Below are 6000 nucleotides of genomic sequence, written 5' to 3'. Positions count from 1 at the left end.
TAGCTGGACAGGGTAAGGGTTAAATACAACGCTGTCAGTAGCTGGACAGGGTAAGGGTTAAATACAACGCTGTCAGTAGCTGGACAGGGTAACACTGTCAGTATCTGGACAGGGTAAGGGTTAAACACAACGCTGTCAGTAGCTGGACAGGGTAACGCTGTCAGTAGCTGGACAGGGTAAGGGTTAAACACAACGCTGTCAGTAGCTGGACAGGGTAAGGGTTAAACACAACGCTGTCAGTAGCTGGACAGGGCAACGCTGTCAGTAGCTGGACAGGGTAACGCTGTCAGTAGCTGGACAGGGTAAGGGTTAAACACAACACTGTCAGTAGCTGGACAGGGTAAGGGTTAAATACAACGCTGTACCAGTAGCTGGACAGGGTAATGCTGTCAGTAGCTGGACAGGGCAACGCTGTCAGTAGCTGGACAGGGTAAGGGTTAAATACAACGCTGTCAGTAGCTGGACAGGGTAAGGGTTAAATACAATGCTGTCAGTAGCTGGACAGGGTAACGCTGTCAGTAGCTGGACAGGGTAACGCTGTCAGTAGCTGGACAGGGTAACGCTGTCAGTAGCTGGACAGGGTAAGGGTAAACACAACGCTGTCAGTAGCTGGACAGGGTAAGGGTTAAATACAACGCTGTCAGTAGCTGGACAGGGTAAGGGTTAAACACAACGCTGTCAGTAGCTGGACAGGGTAACGCTGTCAGTAGCTGGACAGGGTAAGGGTTAAATACAACGCTGTCAGTAGCTGGACAGGGTAAGGGTTAAACACAACGCTGTCAGTAGCTGGACAGGGTAAAGTTTAAATACAACGATGTCAGTAGCTGGACAGGGTAATGCTGTCAGTAGCTGGACAGGGTAGGGTTAAATACAACGCTGTCAGTAGCTGGACAGGGCAACACTGTCAGTAGCTGGACAGGGTAAAGGTTAAATACAACGCTGTCAGTAGCTGGACAGGGTAATGCTGTCAGTAGCTGGACAGGGTAACGCTGTCAGTAGCTGGACAGGGCAACGCTGTCAGTAGCTGGACAGGGTAAGGGTTAAATACAACGCTGTCAGTAGCTGGACAGGGTAACGCTGTCAGTAGCTGGACAGGGTAACGCTGTCAGTAGCTGGACAGGGTAAGGGTTAAATACAACGCTGTCAGTAGCTGGACAGGGTAACGCTGTCAGTAGCTGGACAGGGTAACGCTGTCAGTAGCTGGACAGGGTAAGGGTTAAACACAACGCTGTCAGTAGCTGGACAGGGTAAGGGTTAAATACAACGCTGTCCAGTAGCTGGACAGGGTAATGCTGTCAGTAGCTGGACAGGGTAACGCTGTCAGTAGCTGGACAGGGTTAGGGTTAACATACAACGCTGTCAGTAGCTGGACAGGGTAAGGGTTAAATACAACGCTGTCAGTAGCTGGACAGGGTAAGGGTTAATACAACGCTGTCAGTAGCTGGACAGGGTAACGCTGTCAGTAGCTGGACAGGGTAAGGGTTAAACACAACGCTGTCAGTAGCTGGACAGGGTAACACTGTCAGTAGCTGGACAGGGTAAGGGTTAAACACAACGCTGTCAGTAGCTGGACAGGGTAACACTGTCAGTAGCTGGACAGGGTAACGCTGTCAGTAGCTGGACAGGGTAAGGGTTAACACAATGCTGTCAGTAGCTGGACAGGGTAACGCTGTCAGTAGCTGGACAGGGTAACGCTGTCAGTAGCTGGACAGGGTAAGGGTTAAACACAACGCTGTCAGTAGCTGGACAGGGTAACGCTGTCAGTAGCTGGACAGGGTAAGGCTGTCAGTAGCTGGACAGGGTAACACTGTCAGTAGCTGGACAGGGTAACGCTGTCAGTAGCTGGACAGGGCAACGCTGTCAGTAGCTGGACAGGGTAAGGGTTAACACAACGCTGTCAGTAGCTGGACAGGGTAACGCTGTCAGTAGCTGGACAGGGTAACGCTGTCAGTAGCTGGACAGGGTAAGGGTTAAATACAACGCTGTCAGTAGCTGGACAGGGTAACACTGTCAGTATCTGGACAGGGTGAGGGTTAAACACAACGCTGTCAGTAGCTGGACAGGGTAAGGGTTAAACACAACGCTGTCAGTAGCTGGACAGGGTAACGCTGTCAGTAGCTGGACAGGGTAAGGGTTAAACACAACGCTGTCAGTAGCTGGACAGGGTAAGGGTTAAACACAACGCTGTCAGTAGCTGGACAGGGCAACGCTGTCAGTAGCTGGACAGGGTAACGCTGTCAGTAGCTGGACAGGGTAAGGGTTAAACACAACACTGTCAGTAGCTGGACAGGGTAAGGGTTAAATACAACGCAGTCAGTAGCTGGACAGGGTAAGGGTTAAACACAACGCTGTCAGTAGCTGGACAGGGTAAAGGTTAAATACAACGCTGTCAGTAGCTGGACAGGGTATTGCTGTCAGTAGCTGGACGGGGTAAGGGTTAAATACAACGCTGTCAGTAGCTGGACAGGGTAACACTGTCAGTAGCTGGACAGGGTAAAGGTTAAATACAACGCTGTCAGTAGCTGGACAGGGTAATGCTGTCAGTAGCTGGACAGGGTAAGGGTTAAACACAACGCTGTCAGTAGCTGGACAGGGTAACGCTGTCAGTAGCTGGACAGGGTAAAGGTTAAATACAACGCTGTCAGTAGCTGGACAGGGTAATGCTGTCAGTAGCTGGACAGGGTAAGGGTTAAACACAACGCTGTCAGTAGCTGGACAGGGTTATGCTGTCAGTAGCTGGACAGGGTAACGCTGTCAGTAGCTGGACAGGGTAAAGGTTAAATACAACGCTGTCAGTAGCTGGACAGGGTAACGCTGTCAGTAGCTGGACAGGGTAAGGGTTAAACACAACGCTGTCAGTAGCTGGACAGGGTAATGCTGTCAGTAGCTGGACAGGGTAAGGGTTAAACACAACGCTGTCAGTAGCTGGACAGGGTAACACTGTCAGTAGCTGGACAGGGTAACGCTGTCAGTAGCTGGACAGGGTAACGCTGTCAGTAGGGTGGGAACTCTGTCAGGCTGGACAGGGTCGCTGTCAGTAGCTGGACAGGGTAAGGGCCGCTGTCAGTAGCTGGACAGGGTAACGCTGTCAGTAGCTGGACAGGGTAAGGCTGTCAGTAGCTGGACAGGGTGGCGCAGAGCGGCGGGTCGCTGCAGTAGCTGGACAGGGTAATGCTGTCAGTAGCTGGACAGGGTAAAGGTTAAATACAACGCTGTCAGTAGCTGGACAGGGTAATGCTGTCAGTAGCTGGACAGGGTAACGCTGTCAGTAGCTGGACAGGGTAACGCTGTCAGTAGCTGGACAGGGTAACGCTGTCAGTAGCTGGACAGGGAAACGCTGTCAGTAGCTGGACAGGGTAAGGGTTAACACAACGCTGTCAGTAGCTGGACAGGGTAACGCTGTCAGTAGCTGGACAGGGTAACGCTGTCAGTAGCTGGACAGGGAAACGCTGTCAGTAGCTGGACAGGGTAAGGGTTAACACAACGCTGTCAGTAGCTGGACAGGGAAACGCTGTCAGTAGCTGGACAGGGTAAGGGTTAACACAACGCTGTCAGTAGCTGGACAGGGTAAGGGTTAAATACAACGCTGTCAGTAGCTGGACAGGGTAAGGGTTAAATACAATGCTGTCAGTAGCTGGACAGGGTAACACTGTCAGTAGCTGGACAGGGTAAGGGTAAACACAACGCTGTCAGTAGCTGGACAGGGAAACGCTGTCAGTAGCTGGACAGGGTAAGGGTTAAACACAACGCTGTCAGTAGCTGGACAGGGCAACGCTGTCAGTAGCTGGACAGGGTAACGCTGTCAGTAGCTGGACAGGGTAAGGGTTAAACACAACACTGTCAGTAGCTGGACAGGGTAAGGGTTAAATACAACGCAGTCAGTAGCTGGACAGGGTAAGGGTTAAACACAACGCTGTCAGTAGCTGGACAGGGTAAAGGTTAAATACAACGCTGTCAGTAGCTGGACAGGGTATTGCTGTCAGTAGCTGGACGGGGTAAGGGTTAAATACAACGCTGTCAGTAGCTGGACAGGGTAACACTGTCAGTAGCTGGACAGGGTAAAGGTTAAATACAACGCTGTCAGTAGCTGGACAGGGTAATGCTGTCAGTAGCTGGACAGGGTAAGGGTTAAACACAACGCTGTCAGTAGCTGGACAGGGTAACGCTGTCAGTAGCTGGACAGGGTAAAGGTTAAATACAACGCTGTCAGTAGCTGGACAGGGTAATGCTGTCAGTAGCTGGACAGGGTAAGGGTTAAACACAACGCTGTCAGTAGCTGGACAGGGTTATGCTGTCAGTAGCTGGACAGGGTAACGCTGTCAGTAGCTGGACAGGGTAAAGGTTAAATACAACGCTGTCAGTAGCTGGACAGGGTAATGCTGTCAGTAGCTGGACAGGGTAAGGGTTAAACACAACGCTGTCAGTAGCTGGACAGGGTTATGCTGTCAGTAGCTGGACAGGGTAAGGGTTAAACACAACGCTGTCAGTAGCTGGACAGGGTAACACTGTCAGTAGCTGGACAGGGTAACGCTGTCAGTAGCTGGACAGGGTAACGCTGTCAGTAGTTGGATAGGGTAACTCTGTCAGTAGCTGGACAGGGTAACGCTGTCAGTAGCTGGACAGGGTAAGGGTTAACACAATGCTGTCAGTAGCTGGACAGGGTAACGCTGTCAGTAGCTGGACAGGGTAAGGCTGTCAGTAGCTGGACAGGGTAAGGCTGTCAGTAGCTGGACAGGGTAACGCTGTCAGTAGCTGGACAGGGTAATGCTGTCAGTAGCTGGACAGGGTAAAGGTTAAATACAACGCTGTCAGTAGCTGGACAGGGTAATGCTGTCAGTAGCTGGACAGGGTAACGCTGTCAGTAGCTGGACAGGGTAACGCTGTCAGTAGCTGGACAGGGTAACGCTGTCAGTAGCTGGACAGGGAAACGCTGTCAGTAGCTGGACAGGGTAAGGGTTAACACAACGCTGTCAGTAGCTGGACAGGGAAACGCTGTCAGTAGCTGGACAGGGTAAGGGTTAACACAACGCTGTCAGTAGCTGGACAGGGTAAGGGTTAAATACAACGCTGTCAGTAGCTGGATAGGGTAAGGGTTAAATACAATGCTGTCAGTAGCTGGACAGGGTAACACTGTCAGTAGCTGGACAGGGTAAGGGTTAAACACAACGCTGTCAGTAGCTGGACAGGGAAACGCTGTCAGTAGCTGGACAGGGTAAGGGTTAACACAACGCTGTCAGTAGCTGGACAGGGTAACGCTGTCAGTAGCTGGACAGGGTAACGCTGTCAGTAGCTGGACAGGGTAACGCTGTCAGTAGCTGGACAGGGTAATGCTTTCAGTAGCTGGACAGGGTAAGGGTTAAATACAACGCTGTCAGTAGCTGGACAGGGTAAGGGTTAAATACAACGCTGTCAGTAGCTGGACAGGGTAACGCTGTCAGTAGCTGGACAGGGTAAGGGTTAACACAACGCTGTTTTTCATACCTCTCCTCAGCTACCATCAGACGTTTCACAATTTAGTTGTAGCACTGAAATAGCTCACCAGGGTCCCCATTCCCAGGGATACCCATTGAGACCAGGGTCCCCATTCCCAGGGATACCCATTGAGACCAGGGTCCCCATTCCCAGGGAAACACATTGAGACCAGGGTCCCCATTCCTAGGGAAACCCATTGAGACCAGGGTCCCCATTCCCAGGGTCCCCATTCCCAGGGTCCCCATTCCCAGGGATACCCATTGAGACCAGGGTCCCCATTCCAGGGTCCCCATTCCCAGGGAAACACATTGAGACCAGGATCCCCATTCCCAGGGTCCCCATTCCCAGGGAAACACATTGAGACCAGGATCCCCATTCCCAGGGAAACACATTGAGACCAGGATCCCCATTCCCAGGGTCCCCATTCCCAGGGAAACACATTGAGACCAGGATCCCCATTCCCAGGGAAACACATTGAGACCAGGATCCCCATTCCCAGGGAAACAACATTGAGACCAGGGTCCCCAG

At 51.9% G+C, this 6000-nt stretch overlaps 1 protein-coding gene across 1 annotated transcript in view; it reads right to left on the bottom strand.

The window, feature by feature from the left end:
* The window catches only part of dennd4a (DENN/MADD domain containing 4A), a 136115-nt gene that overhangs the window by 57102 nt on the left and 73013 nt on the right, over positions 1-6000 (bottom strand). The window lies entirely within an intron of this gene.

This window comes from Salmo salar, chromosome 23 (genome assembly GCF_965601325.2).
Source record: "Salmo salar chromosome 23, fSalSal1, whole genome shotgun sequence".
Taxonomy (NCBI): domain Eukaryota; kingdom Metazoa; phylum Chordata; class Actinopteri; order Salmoniformes; family Salmonidae; genus Salmo; species Salmo salar.
Note: the sequence above shows the minus strand (reverse complement) of the source record. Positions and strands in the feature narration are given on the sequence as shown.